This window comes from Ailuropoda melanoleuca, chromosome 6 (assembly GCF_002007445.2).
Source record: "Ailuropoda melanoleuca isolate Jingjing chromosome 6, ASM200744v2, whole genome shotgun sequence".
In the NCBI taxonomy this organism is placed as follows: Eukaryota; Metazoa; Chordata; class Mammalia; order Carnivora; family Ursidae; genus Ailuropoda; species Ailuropoda melanoleuca.
The window spans coordinates 124,050,839-124,066,626 of record NC_048223.1 but is presented as its reverse complement, the minus strand read 5'-3'; the positions used below and the strand labels follow the sequence as shown (position 1 = coordinate 124,066,626).

The window sequence follows — 15,788 nt, the reverse complement described above, 5'->3', positions numbered from 1 at the left end:
CTTACAGGAATGCGGGTCTCCTGAGGTGTATTCCCTCCCATTTCCCTGTCCGTTCCCAGGGCCCCCCGCTCCACCCCACCTCCCCCACACCTCCCCACCGCACCCTGCCTTGGGCCAAACTCTCACTTGCCTCACCTCTGCCTCGTCTCACCTATCTTTGCCCAAACACCAACAATCTCTGATAGGAATGACTCAAAATTCAACATCCTAGGGATGAAATTCACAAAATTACCAAAAAGGCGTGCAGAACTAAATCTGCAATTATGTGAAGGAGGGACGAGGTGATGGGGGAAGCTCAGCCTCTGCTCTTTGGGATTAAAGAGTGAGGGGTATATTTACCATAGACACAAACACAATTTAGATAACTTGCCCTTAAATCCAGTCTTCTCTCTTTAATTGTTTTCTACGTAAAAAGTAAACACCAATGTCCAATGACCTCACACCTCACCGTTTGTTCTTGGTCCAGTGGACCAAGAACAAAAGGACCTCAGCCCTTGAATGGAAGGGATGCCCTGCGGGACTTAGGTTGACTCCCCAAATACAATAACCCACTTTACAAAAATAAAAGTCTCTAATAACTTGGCACAACGTCAATGACTTGCCATTGTTGGCTCTTTGTTTTAGTGTGTTGTTTTGAACAGAGGAATAAATAGCCAGTTAAAGAAACCCCAACTTACTAATCAATTACGTGCAGGTGTTTATAGATTTCTTCTGTCTTAATGAATGAGACTTGGACTTGTGCCATCCTAGAAATGACTTCGACACTAAAAGAACAGCTGATGGCTTAGTAACGCTCTTTTGGAGAGATGTTGCCTGGTATCCATTCTAGAAGTATTCCAGGAGGCTTCAGTTCCTGTGCATGTTGTAAGCATGTGCATAGCTATTGGGTTTCTCATTTATAAAAATCCAGATCTAAGACCCTTCAACACGAGAGTTAAAAGAGCAGAGTGATGATTCCCTATATGAAGCCAACTCTGAAACACCCCCTATTTTTAGGCAGAGGAGTGCATTCTCATTTGGTCTGTTTTGACATTTATGACTATTTTAGATCGCCTTGTGCCGTCTCTTTGTTTTGCACATTCTGTAGCTGTCTTTGGCCGAAGCCATCTCTCTTCTGGTGGCTCTGCACCGGATTCAGATGCGGTGGCTGTGCTGCCCCTGCCGCGGCCGATAGGATAGCCATTCCAGGGATGATGTCCGCTTGGCGCGTTAGTGGTCGACTGCAACTCCAATCAAAGTTCCGGACACATCGCTGCTGTCCCATGGGTCAAGACCAAAGGACCCTTCATCCAATTGAACATTTTTTTTTTAACCTACAGAATTGGTACCATATTGAGGACTTCTGGGGGGGAGAGCTGGGTGTGGGGGAGGAAGGGCTTGAAATGACAAGCTAAGTATAGGTTTCCCATATGTTCTGCTGAGTTCAGGGAAGAATCCATGCTGTTATGGTAACACCCTAAGAACCACAAAACAAGCAAGAAGAATCAATTTCCTCCTCTGGGCTCTTCGCTGCTGCCCATAATCTTTGGTCCTAGTGGGATAGTGGGAGACCGAGATTGGGGAAGAGCCCCTTCAGCTGGGCTCTGGGTCTGGGGGCTTGGCAGCACTGCTCAAGCCCCGCTTTGCTCTGGGTAAAGTGAGGCTGGCACTTCCCAAACATGCTGGGTAGTCATTCTCGAGTCCTGGTGCCGTGTTGAGGACTCAGCGCTGTGTAAGTGTGAAATGCTGTACGTTGCCTTTATAAGTACCTATCAAAACAAATGAAAACATCTCATTTAACACGCAGTATTTAAGTAAACACGTTAAGAATATACCAAAATAACCCCCCCAAATATTAAACAACAAATCAACCCCCTGTCAGAGCCTGACTCACTGAATAAATGGAATGAATAAAATCGTAACTCACACGCTTGACTACGGCTCTATGAAATTGTTGAATTTGTTAGGTGTAACGTGTGATTTCTGCACAGGCTGACCAAAATCACATCAAATGCTGTGTTCTCTCTCCCAGTCGAAATCAAACAGATCTGCAAGTTTCCAAATTGGGCAATACAGGCACCAGAGCACACATCCCATTTTCTTCCCGTCTTTCCCTCCCCCTGCCCAAATAGGAGCCAGCGTCAGGAGGTCAGGTCCAAGAAGCATTATTTCAGCTCCACCTGGGCACCAGTCTGGCCACGTCGTTTGTAGGGGATGACATGAGTTCCCAGCAGACAGAACATGTGCACTCGTCACCCGGGGTCATATCGTTGTTCATGGGATTATAAACGACCAGGGTAGCATCTGGCCTTCCCTGCCCAAGAACACACTGCTATTCCTTCAGCCCGAAGGAGAAATCCCAAAACTGTCCTAAGTCATCTCCTGCTGTTTATCACCTTGGTCTAAGCTTCCGTGATTCTCATCAGCCGCAAGTGGCATGTGCAATCCTTCTTCAACAGACACCACCGCCGGCCCAGAAGAGGACGGCCAAGTCTCAACATCATCCCATGGGAGAAATCGGATTGTTCCTCCGAGAACAGACAGGCACCAAAGCCTCACCAAACCCATGCCTGACATCTGTCACATTCGGCATCTTTGAAAGGAAGGATTTGGCTCTGTGTGCGCACAGTCGTTGAAGAGCTCAGCGCCTTCAGCCGATCAGGACAGTTCTGATTAAAGCAGATACGTTTGCCAACTCAATCTGGGCTGATTTTTAGCTCATTCCTAATACAGCCTGTCCCCCACTCTCCCCCCAACTGCCTCCTTCCCTTTGGGCTTCGCGTAGCCACATCCTCACGTATACCGGTGTGAATACATGGAAAACATGCCCGACACCTCATGTTTACTCATCATTCAACGACTGTTTCCCAAGCCCCTGCTTTGGGCATTGGGGAACGAGGGGGAGCAAGGACCGACTCACCCTTCCGCCTAGTGCACAAAGTCTAGACTCTCTTGGTTGGTGGAATGCAGTAGCCCCCTGGCAAGACTCACGGTTTCAAGCGAAGAATGCCGATTAAGTGTGGATCAAGCAATAATACTTTGAAAGGTCATAATTATAATTTTATTAAGCTGTGATCAGGGAGATAAGATAAATGTCATAGAAATGTTGTTAATATTGGATACGTATGATATTAAAGCACAATTATGAATGTGCTGCTTGTGTACATTGAAATTGGGATTTGCGTAGGGGCAGAAGCTGAGTCTAATTTTTTATCGGCTGGATGAGAAATTGATTTTAATTCTTTCCCTGCTAATTAAAGGAAAATTAAAAAAACAAACTATTTGCTAAAGCACTAAATACATTTTGATTACTTATGGATATAAGCAGTTATTTTGGTTTTGTTTATTTACTTACTGAAAGCCTAATGATAGGTAAAATTAAGAGTAGGATAATGGTAAGGGATTGTGGGTTTATTCAGCAGCTGGAATGAGGTCTGTTTTCCCATCTTATGGTTAGGACAGGACGTTTTGGTGCTTGCCCCGTTCACATAGAGCCGTGTGTGCGGGGAGATAGATGGTGGAGGCACTGGGTGGGGGAGAGGTGATGGCGATGGAAGCAGAATGCCTGGGGAGGCAGAGGAAACCTCTAGCAGATATCTAGGCACTGGGGTTAAATTCAGGACGAGGATTAGATACACAGGGAGGAGATGGGGTGCTTGCTAGCTTGATGGAGGAAGAGGGTCAACAGGAGGATTTTTGTTTGTTTGTTTGTTTAAAACATTACAGTTTTGGGGGTCCGAGTCAAAATGGGTTTCAGTGGACAGAAATCCAAGTGTGGGCAGGGCTGCATTCCTTTCTGGGGGCTCTGGGGAGACATGAAATCTTCACCAAATTGGGTCCCTAGTCATAATTCTCCTGCAACAACAGTAGATTGCATTAGCTCTGAGAGAACAAAATATATTGGGTTGGCAGTGGGTCTGATGTGGCCTTGACCCCTGCCTTATGAAGCAATGACCTGGCCATTCCACCCTGGCCCCCAGAGGGAAGTAACATTTCTTCTTTCTCCTCTGAGCTCCCACACAGCCCTGAGACCACTGTGATGTGAAGTATTGGCTTCCCCTCCCAGGTGGCAAGCACCTTGAAGACAGGCTCACATTCATCCCTTTGACCTTGACCTTGGCTCAGCGCTGAGTTTACTAGCTGGCCCTCATGGACAATACGGCGCTAATCAATGAGGGAGTGTTTCCAGATAGCCAATCACTAAAACTAGAGGGTTTTTTATTTTTAAGACTTACGATTCTTAACAAAATGGGCTTGTTCCGTGCTAGAAGCCACAACATTCATTCTGCTTTACAAAGCTACCGCAGGTGAGTACAGATGGCTCTACAAAGACGACAATGTCTTCCGGAGGCCACGTTTGTAGAAAAGAACCCGCCAACTCTTCCCCTCTGACGATGGATTCCCTTTAGCTATTTATTTCATAGCTGTGATCACAGGTAAAGAAGATAAACAATTTTTGCTCTGAACTAAATATATGAGGAAGTGCATTTCACCAGGAAAAGTGCACGCAGCAAAAACCCGTTTTCCCCCAGAGCACTGGTCAAGACTCACGAGCCCGGTGGGCTGGCCGAGGAATGTGGGATAAGAACAGAGCCTTTCAGGGATGTCACGAACCTTGCGGAGGCAAGGGGGGGACATCCCCCCTCCACCGCTGGGTGGAAAAGCAGGGAGCCGGCTTCTGCGGGCTCTGCGGGGTTGACCACACTGTCTATACTGTAAGTGTCCAAGCAACTCAGATTCAGACAATGTGTTTTTTAAAAAGCACGTGTGTGACAAGGACCCTTTATTCTTTCCCTTAAAAGACTGTACAAAGGCCAGTTTATCGTTTTTAAACATTTGGACACCCCTCCCCCCCAAGCCCCCAGTTTTTTGAAATCAAAGAAACTAATGGTAACTAATGTCCAAGGAGCAGACGCGAAGCTTAAAGGCCACTGAGTGAGTACTAATGGCCCCATAAAGCACGGCCTTGCCTCCACCTAATGCCTAATTACTCACCGGCTTGCCTTTGTTCAGCCAGTGTCTGCTTTTACAATGCAGCCAAACAAGGTGGAACTGTGTCCATTTATGGGAAAGTCAAAGACCAATAAATAAAAAGTTTAATTTCCTGATTCCCTGAAGTCGATGGGGCTTAGAAAATGCTCACCAATCCTTCCAACAATGGTCTCTCAAAAACCCGTGTGAGCAGCCACCTCATATCAAATTTCATTGCTCATAAAAAAGAATCAGATAATGTTAAGTGAAAAAAAGCAGGATACAAAGCACACTGTGTTTACAACTAAAAAACTATCTGCTTAGGGCTAAGGACGGAGCCCTACAATCGCGATCTGACCTCTGTGATAGGGGCAGGATTTGGGGAGATCGGTTTCCCTGTTGTCTCAATTTTCTGTTGCTAAATGAGTCTGACCACAAAAAATTTAATGGATCAGCAAAACAATTAATTGTTTAACAGATGCTGTTACTCAGAACAAGACCATCACGTGAGGCTTCCAAGTCAAGCAAACATTTTTGTTTTTCATGTTTTGAACACTGCCATTTATTTAGGGTTTTCTGAGTATTATTAAGATAAATTTTAATTTATATCAGTATATCATAGGCAAATATATAATACAATAAATTGGATTTGTAGACATAAATACGAAATTCAATCAAGTGCCATAGGCCTCCGTATCTCAGCTTTCATCTGGAGGGCTGTTGACTCCTAAACAGATGTCCCAGTTACCACCATTAATAAAAAGTAATCCCTCGTTAGGTCTTTCCACTTACTGAATTTTTCAAGGTAATTAATGATACTTAGGAAACTTCCCTTCTGTAAATATGATATAGAAAGATGAGACAATGAAGTGGGTGTGTGATTCCATGTCTAGGAAGAAAATGGCGGGGGGATGCACCAGTTGGATGATTCCTGTGAACTGTCTACAGAGAGGAGATACTGCATGGAAATGGACAAAACCAGTTCTGACCCATTCCAGCCCACAGGGTCAGCACGAGCTTTTCATCCAGGGACCATGTCTGAGGGGCTCATTGCTGCCTGTCGCTGTGTCTGTTGACGTGGGGAGAGCTGGGGACGGTACAGCTGGGCTGGTTCTCTTGCCCCTCCCGCCTGCTCTTTCCCACCACCTGCATGAGCTTTCTGCTTTTCAACTATTTCTCAGATGGCGGGCCTCAGGGTACCCCGGACCCTTTCCCCTCCCATCCTCTTCCCTCTCCTCTCTCTTGCACGCATTTTGTTGGCCAATCACTTATGTACAGAACCATGTATTCAGCAAAACTTGCGGAATCTTCCTGAGGTCCCATTCTAGGCCCCAGAGATGCAACACGAGAGAGAGTCATGTCCCTCTTGCAGTGCCTGTTGCTGCAGGGAGGAGAAAAGAGTTAATAAGACATGTGCTCCTAGGCAGAGCCAGAGTTGGGCGCTGGTGGTCTCAGAAGCACGTACCCTGAGCAAGTCCAGCTGTAAGCTCAAGGTCTCTCCCAGACTGACTCTTCCCCCTCCTCATGTTCTGCGTTCAGTGAAAGACACCACCATCTATCCCGTCAGCAAGGCCAAAGCCTGGGTGTCCACCCTAATGCCTCTCTGCCTCTCACCCCTGCATCCTGCCATTCTGCCATAGAAAGGTCTCTCTTATAATTTCCTTCTTTCTGTTCCCAGTTCCACTGCTGCAATCACCCCTGACTCAGCTTCCTGCCGTTATCTTTTGGCATATCCTCTTGCTCCTTGTTGGCTACGGTGCACAGAGTGATTTTTCCAGAATTTACCCAAATGCCGGTGCCCTTGCTGAAAAATACTGGAGACTCACATCAGTTGATTAAGTTCAGCCTCCCTGTCATGGTCGTTAACTACTCTGGTGCCAACTTCCACATACCACCAACCAGAACACCGGTACCTGTCATCTCCCAAGCATATGGGTGTGGCTGACACCACTGGCCCTTGGCTCATGCTGTTCCCTCTATCTAGACGGCTCTCCCACACACCCTGTCGAGGACATCCTGGATCCCGTTCACCTGTTGTTTGAGGCCCAGGCCCCGTGTCATGTTTTCAGGATCCTTATACTCCCCAGCCTTGCCCTTGATGGTCTCCTTTCTGACCACAATGCAGAATGTTCCAGATCAATGGTGAGTTCTCTGTCCTACAGTCGACTGGCACACCTTGACAGCCTCTGGCTGCAAATCTGTCCCCTGAGATAGCTTTGTGGGCAGTGATCCGAAACCAGTCTTTGGTATTCCTGAATACGAGGCTATTTTTTCAGAACCAAAAACACTTATATTTTTAAAAATGGAAGATCTGAATTAAGACTTGAGTTATACTCAGATAATTATAGGTAGCAGTACATTTTTCAGATTAAATGAGGTTCCACTCATTGAGAAAGCATTCTGACCCCACCCTTCCTACCTAAAAAAATCCCTTCAGGGTATCTGAATGTGGCTTCAATGTCTGTTTCCAGGGTTACTAGTGAAATTGATGTGTTTTTTTCTTTAATGTTTATTAGTCATTCTCATTTCTCGCAGATGTCCTTGATGGAATCTCTTAACAGGCAGGTGGAGGTGGGGGTAGATGGGAGACTTCTCCAAAGAGAAGAGAGAAGTCTGCATTCCCCCTACCCGCCGAAGGCTGACCACCTCCACCCATCTGTGCTAGCATCCCTCCTCTGCCCTCCCTTTTTCCTTCCAGAGCTAGATCCTGGAAGATTTCGCTTTTTCCCTGGGACGATTCACTCTATTTGGGACATCTCCCTCGATCATTCTTCCAGAGGCACTCAAGCAGGAAGGAGAGGGGGCTTCAGTCCTCCACACTGGCCTGCAGTCAGATGCAGAGCACGCTAGGACCAAGGGCAGGAGGTGAAGCAGCCATACCTCACTGAAAAATAGAAATAGAACACAATATAGGTTCATTATGAAAATACACGCAGCCCGTCTTCAGGATGGACCCCAATGATCTATATCTCCTTGTACTCATTCCCTGATTTGGTTTCTTCATACACTGAATCAGGGCTGCCCCTTGTGATCAACAGGGTATGGTGGCGCTGAGCATATCTGACTTCTAAGGCTGGTCATGAAAACAGACAGAGCTTCTGCCTCTCATTCTCTCTCCTGGGGACACTCACCCCTGGAAACATAGCCGCCGCACTCTGAAGAAGCCTGCCCTGGCCTTGGTGAGGACCCACGTGCAAGAGAAACTGAGGTCCCCAGCCTCTAGCCAGCCTCATCCCCCAGAGAACGAACGGGCCTTCAAATGTTTCCAGCCCAGAGCCTTTAAATCTTCCACGTGGAGTCCCAGACAAACCATCCCCTGCCCGAATTCCTGACTCACAGAATGGCGGTTTCGCATCGTTATGTTGGGGGTCACATGGGGTGCAGTCCTAGTAGCTGGAGCAAGAGAAATAGTAAAATGGCTTCTGCTCCAATATGGCTATCACCAAATGTGAGTGCACCTTGCGGGTTCCAGTCCCTAGCAGAGGGGTCTCTAGCACATGCTGGCTGGAAAAGAATTGGAAAAATTTGGGGACAGGGCTCTGTGGCGAGGGATTCACACAGTCACGTAGGATACTGGTTAGGATACCCTATCTCTAAAAGCCTTTTTTTTTTTTTTAGTTAGGTATGTGTCTTTTTGATTCTGCTTGCAGTATTATGACTGTTTTAATCAAGTAAAATAGCAGGATGGAGATAGCCAAAGGAAATGAACACAGCATCGTCTTCCATGTGCCCGGTAGGCGACATACAGATGAAGACCACAAGAGGGCAGGTGGACCTACTGAAATAGGGCTTCTCGGACTTAACCTTCCTCACTCATATTGACTTTTTCGTTCTTCCGCATTTCACTGATGATTTTGTTTGATATTGATCACTGCCCATAGATCGGCTTCATTTCAAAGAAGTGAATCCACATTTCAAAGCCCAACCATCCAGGAAGGCCTTGAGCCGGAGAGGTTCCCTAACAGTTAATTTAACAATGCCATATTTGTATTTCTTATAAAATATATTTTTGTAATGAAAACACCTACAATTTCATTACTAAGAAAAATTGAGCTGCTATTTTTAAATGTCAGTGGGATAAACATTTCCTGACTTTATATCACTGCATGAATGCAGATGTGCTATTTACTCAATCTCATTTATTTCATAATGGGATTAAATAATGCGTCATTATTTCATAATGAACAAAGTAATATTGTGATCTTGAAAAAAGAAGCAATTACACTTATTCGTCTTTCACCTTAGAAACCCTTCCCCTCTCCATGCATTCTGACATTAAAATGAACTAATTTGTCGGGTAATTTAAAGTCGTCTCAATTTCTCCAAGAAAGATGAGGAAGCAGGCTTCTCAGACCCTGGGGTTTTTCTGATTACAAATTATCTTCTCAAAACGTTTCTTCTAAACTCCAGGTAGCCCGGTGCCTGGAGTGCTTCTCAGCCTCCCCGGGTGCCGAGCTCCCTGTCTCTGGGCAGCGCCTGTCCCTTCCGTGCGGTTCTGGGGTCTGTCCTGAGCCCACGGTGCTGAGTCATCAAAGGCTGATGGAGGGCCCCTGGCAGTCAGTGTGCTGGGCCCCAATCCAGAGCCACTGGGTGGGGGCATGGAGCTCAGCAGCTGCCAGTTGGAACGTGTATGTCGTGTGACGTGGGACAGCTCAGCAGCTTCTCTGAACCTTGGCTTTCCCATCTGTGAGATGGGCCCACACTGCTGCTTCTCTCTGGAGACGCTGTGAGGGCTGAAGGAGACAGTGGACCACGGCTCCTGTGATCATGCGCACCTGGGCACGTGCACCTGCTGCCCGGGACAGCAGACACTGGGCAGACAGCTAGCTAGGATGACTTTTTACTGCCCTGCTTTTTGTTCTAGGGCAATCTTTAAAAATGACTTTGAAAACAAAGATGCTAGAACAGCATGATGTCTCCCTTACTAGCTGTGTACAACGCATGACCTCCCTAAGATCTTCCAGAAGCTTCCTCCAGAATGAATGCTCCTTTCCATGCTTCTGTACGGCACTGAAGATGCAGGTATTATCACCGGGGAAAAGTTCCCATGAAGGAAGCTTTCCAGCCCGTTTTCCTGCTCCGTGTTAGTAGAGATGGCCTATTACAAGGGCGGCAGCTTCTCAAGCAGGGAGCCTTCTGCCTTCCCCTCTGAAGGTTTGCTGGAGGAAGGTTTTGCACAATTGCCACAAGCCCACATCGGAGGCTGCAATCACTAATGAGCTGTCGTGGGGGCTTTAGCTGTGTTTCTGGGTGCGAGGTGCTTAGGTGGAAATCTTTCACGGCCGAGCATGCACTGTTTGCCTTAAGCTGGGTGGGGGGCGCTCAGGCGGGGTGGCCGGGTTCCACACTGAGTTCTTTCAAACTGTGCTTCCTCCCAGCCAAGCACACAGAGTCAGATGTTTTTACAGAGGAGAATTCTACAACAGCACACTTGAATTTTTTCCCCTTCAACATGCCAAATGTTTCTTATCACTACATGGCCTCAAATATATTTTATGATGAGGGTTTTTTTTAAGGCACCAATAACTTGCATTACTTTTAATGCGTGATTGTAAGTGTGCTACATTTGGACACGCAGTAAATTGTGACTGTAGTTTGAAAGTCACTGGGCAAATCTCTTAACCTTTCTGTTGGAGAATCTTTGAAGACTGTCTGTGGCTTTAACAGTGCAGGAGCCACAGCTGGCACTTCCCTGATCCCATGCCTGGGGAGGCTGGGGCTCTCCTCTGGGCTCTGGAGGGGCGTGGGCCTCTGCCCCATGAGGCTCTCCTCACTGGTCGGTTCCACACTCTACTGTGTGCTCACCGAGGACAAGGGCTGTGTCTTATCACGTGGTATCTGTCTTAGTTCAGTCTGCTCTAACAGAATTTACTGGCATGTCTTAAACTTGCATTTCCCACAGTTGCGGAGGCTGGGAAGTCAGCATGGTTGGGTCCTAGTGAAAGTTCTCTTCCTCATCTTCTTGGGTCCTCATGTGGCAGGGACAGGCAGACACATAAATGATGACATTTCTGATTCAAAGATATTTTAAACAACTAAAAACAATTTTTTTTAAGATTTTATTTTTAGGTAATCTCTACACCCAGCGTGGGGCTCGAACTCACAACCCTGAGATCGAGAGTCACATGCTCTACCGACTGAGCCAGCTAGATGCCCCTTCAATAGTTTTATGAACATTTTTTGGTGTTGTTTAATAATAATGTAAAATGCAATGCATAAATAAAAATGACATTTTAAATTAAAGACACGCTTTCAAAGAACTTAAATTGATAGTTTTTTTTTTTCTGAATGGCTTTAAGCATGACTTAAATATTCTAACAGGCCAATGGTTTATTGATCAGAAAAACTTAGGTATTAAATTACTGGCTGAATACTGCCCTAGGAATCCCATTTGTCTTTAGATTTTAGGGTGATTAATTTGATAAATAGACAAGATATATTTTCATCTTTGTAACACTGAAAAGCATAATCTCATGTTCGTTGTTCTAAGCAGTAATGTTCTAAAGGAGTGTGTCTGACCCCACAGTTAAGCATTTAAATCTTTTTCATTTGTCAATATGCCCCAAATTCAGATCAGTGAAAACATCTCACTTTACATGTTGTGTGTGTTTTTTTTTTTTTTTTTTTTTTTTTTTTTTTTTAANTTTTTTTTTTGTCTTGTTCTCTTAAGGCTCGTCCCCTACTGGAGATAAAAACTCAACAAATCCTGTTGACTTTGGAAAGTAGCAAAGAAGGATTTCAGTTAATCCAGTGCTTGAAGTGGGACCTGGGGCAACTTGCCAAGATCTGCTCTTCTTTGGTTTGGAACCCTACCACCCACCACGCATTGCCTCCAAACTCCCTCCTTCCCTACACTCTCCCCTCTTCTTTCCCCGCTCAGCTGCCTGGGCCCCAGCGCCCAGTTACACTGAGTTGTGCTGTTGTGACACAAAGACTTTTCTATATACATATGTAAATTACATCTCAATAATGCTGTTCAAATTATTTTAAATGGTGTGAGTGTGAGGTGAAAGGCCCTGGGAGTTAGCACTGGGGGAAGCCAGAGCCCACTGGGCCTCTCCGACTCCCAGCCACCCTGGGGTAAAGTCCACGAGAAACCTCAGAGAGCCTGGGTGGGCGCGAGGCCTATGTGGCTGTTGGGGCCTGGCTGCGTGTCTCCTCTCGCACTCTGTGGTCTCACTGAGGTTGCTAGGTAGCTGCAGGGACCCCAGTGGCAGACAGCCTTGCCTCCCTGGAGGCCTCCGCTGCCACTCTTCTCCCCGCTTTGGGGCTTGTCCTGTCGTGGCCCTCGGCATCCGGAGAATTCTGCTGTGACATGTGCTTTCTGCACTGGACTGTGAGCTCTTGGAGGGAAGGGGAAGGCCTGACTCTTCACTGTATGGTCACCCCCGTGGGGCAAGCACTTCACTGATTGGCCGGCTGAGTGAGTGAATGAATGAGCAGAAAGCATGGAGATAGTGCGCATGGAAGAGTTCTGTAATCAGCAATGCGGCATGTGAACAGTGAAACCTGTTAATGACCCTTTTCTGTATATTCTCCAGCACCGGGGGCCTTGCCCAGGACAGAACTGGCACTCAGGGCCGCCACTGGAAATGAAGGCTGGAAGGCTAGGGGAGCCAGCCCATGGCTGCAGGCCGGGTGCCCAGGAAGCAGACTCAAGTGGAGTTCAGAGCATGGGATGCTCACGGAGAGAGCCTTCAGGCCCGGACTGGAAGCATGGGGAGGACGTGGGACTGGCCAGGGGAGGACGGCTGCCATGCTGGTGGCCTGATGCTAATTTTGGCTGTCCCCATGGGGAACCCCGAGCTAAGACGGTCCTTTAGACAGGCCCTGACTTGGGTCATGACAGCTGGGCCTTTATTGCCTGCCCTGATCAGATGTTGGGTGTGGGTTGCCCAGGAAGGGGTGTGATCTCGTGTGAAGGTGTGTGCTAGTGGGGTCTGGGCAGCACACCACAGTGTCCACTATACTGGCTCTTACGGAATCCATGACTCGAGGGAGCATGTTGAGAGCCAAGGAGCCTGGGCGTGGCAAATCCTTCACCCATAGGAAGACAGGCTACGGTTAAGTAAACACAGCCTAGTGTATACACTAGAGTCTGCCACCAAACTGGCTCTTGGACTAGGCCAGGTGCCAAGCCCTTCAAAAGTCCGGGTCAGAGCCTCTGGGGTGCTGGCAATGTTCTGTCTCTTGTTCTGGGTGTGGGGTTACACTGAGTTGTGCTGTTGTGACACAAAGACTTTTCTATATACATATGTAAATTACATCTCAATAATGCTGTTCAAATTATTTTAAATGTGTGTAACAAATGTGTCATGGTTAACCTTCCAGTCTGCCTCCTATTTCTCCTTTTAGAAGGGAAAACATCAGTGGGGTTTTACTATACACAATTCTGCCAACCCCCAGATGGAAACAAATATTTTAAAACTAAACTATGAACTGAGCCAGAACGTCAAAATTATCTCTGGACCAAACCCGATTTTCAGTTTAAGTGTGGACACCTCTCTATTCTCCATGTTAGCTCATTATTAGTTTCCAAGTCACTCGAAAGAAGTTTGAAACACTTTTCTGGGGAGGTGGGTCTAAACCATTTTGAGTTCCTCTCACCACGCCCTTGGGGAACCCTTGCTCCCCCAGGTACTGCATCTGGGACAAGGGGGTCACAGGCCCCGCTGGTGAGGGGCCCCAATCAGGTGGGAGGCTGTCGCACACAGAAGAGCTAAGTCAATGGCTGAGCTGGGCTCACAGGGCAAGGATCAGCATGAACTTTCTGGAAAAGGTGCTCCCTTGCCAGATTTGGAGAGATGACTATCGAAATGCTTTGGCGTGTCTCCTGGAAACCTCATTTTGCTTGTGTTTGTTTTGCTGCACGGGCCAGGTCACCCTGGCCTCCTCGTGGTCATGGGCCCTATGCTTGAGGCTCTCGCCTTTCTGCATTTGTCCTCTTGCCTTTGTGCTCTTTTCCTTATCTTCTTATGCAAAGAGGTGGCTTGCTCTTAGATGGCTGTGCTTGCCATCGAAGGGACAGAGGCTCTCCCCAGCACCCTCTGCACCCAAGCCTCTTCTCACAAAACCCTGTTTGTCTGAGTTCCCTGGATGCTGCTCCATTAAATTCATAGGAAGCCAGCTACTGCTTTCTTGCCTCTTTTTTTTTCCCTTTTTTTTTTTTAACCGCAGGACTGCACATCTCCTGGATATCTGGCCTTCCTGCAGAGGTTCATTCCCTACTCCAACCCTTTAAAACTTTCAACTAAGATTAGCCCCACTAACAAGGTGGGCAGCGATCTGGGGCATGTCAGGGCCTGTGTGGCACCCTCGGCCTGGCTCCAGCTGACCAGTAAGGACCCACCACACCTCTTCCCTTTCCTCAGCGTAGTGTTAAGAACCAAATCCTTTGGTTCAGTTCCGATCCCAAACGGTTGCAGGACTGGACTTGCTGTGACCTGCTTTTAAGTTTGTCACTTTCTCGTCTGGTCACTGCCCACCCCCAGCACTGCCCCCTGCTCCGCCCCCAGCTGCGGGAGAAATGACAGTCCTGCCAGTGTTCACATGGGCGCCTGGCTCCATTCCCACGTCCTTGTCCTCTGGTTCGGGAGGTTCTTAGGATGATAGCGCGCAGCAGAGAGTCCTGGGAAGAGATGAGAAGACTCCACAGTCAGAATGTGTTTTGTGTCTGCGAACGTTGTGTGCTGTGACTTTGCGGAAGCTTGCAACCGTTCGCGCTGGGAAAGGCGGTCCAGGGCCACAGGGTTTGTCCCTCTGAGAGGCAAACAATTTGCTGCAGACAGTCCTGGAAGCTGAGACTCAGAAACTGATGGTACCACGGGGGAAAAACCAACGCCTTAGAAAACCTCACAGCCTGCCCACACATGTGTTAGTCCAGCCGATGCTGACGTGTCCACTCCGAGGAGGATAGGACAGCCACCGTCGACATGTCCCTGGGCCCTGTCTCCAGAGACAAAGTGAACAGGAACCTGATTATTTGTAAATTCAAACTGCATAGACAGCCGTTCAAAATAGTTGACCTCCAGTCTTTTCTTTAATCTGTTATTAACTTCTTGGGTACATATTTGCTGATATAACACTCACGGAGAGGCTGTGAAGAGGGGGACTTACAATCCTTCTCTTGTACTTACAAAGCCGCTTCAGACCCACCTGTCCGTCCTTACAGGGCCTCCCACCTTCACGTGCCAGTAGTGTGGGGATTTGGTTGATCAGGACAGTCACCGGCTTTTTCTCTCATTTAGAAATTGGCTAGTCATTGGGAAGATTTCAAAGTCAGCTTCCTATTAAAGATAGTACTAAAAGGAATGAACTAATGTGGACAGATGAATGCCTCCCGATATTGCTGTGCTCCACGCAAAGTGGCAAACTCAGGGTCAAAACCCGTCCATTGCAAAGATACGCAAAGAGCCCACAAGCCCGTGAAAATGATGCTAAACATCACTCATCACCAGGGAATGCAAATCAAAACCATGGGGAGATACCACCGCACACCTGTCAGCATGACTACTATTAAAAAAACAAAACAAAACAGAAAGTAACAAGAGTTGGCAAGGTTGTGACGAAACTGGAGTCCTTGTGCCCAGTTAATGGGGATGCAAAATGGTGCAGTTGCTACACAAAACAGCATGGCAGTTCCTCAAAAAACTAAAAATAGAATTACTTTATGATCCAGCAATCCCACTTCTGGGGTTCTATTCTAAAGATTTAAAACAGAGTCTCAGGGAGGTATTTGCATACCCAGTTCATAGCAGCATTCTTCGCAATAGTCGAACGGTGGATGCAGCCCCAGTGCTCATCAGTGGATGACAAAGACAATACAGACAGATAGATCG

General features: G+C 47.2%; 1 non-coding gene across 1 annotated transcript; it reads right to left on the bottom strand.

The window, feature by feature from the left end:
* Positions 1-11,029: 11,029 nt before the first annotated feature.
* TRNAE-CUC lies at positions 11,030-11,102 on the bottom strand. The gene has a single exon. It is a non-coding gene; the product is annotated as a tRNA-Glu (tRNA).
* Positions 11,103-15,788: the final 4,686 nt, after the last annotated feature.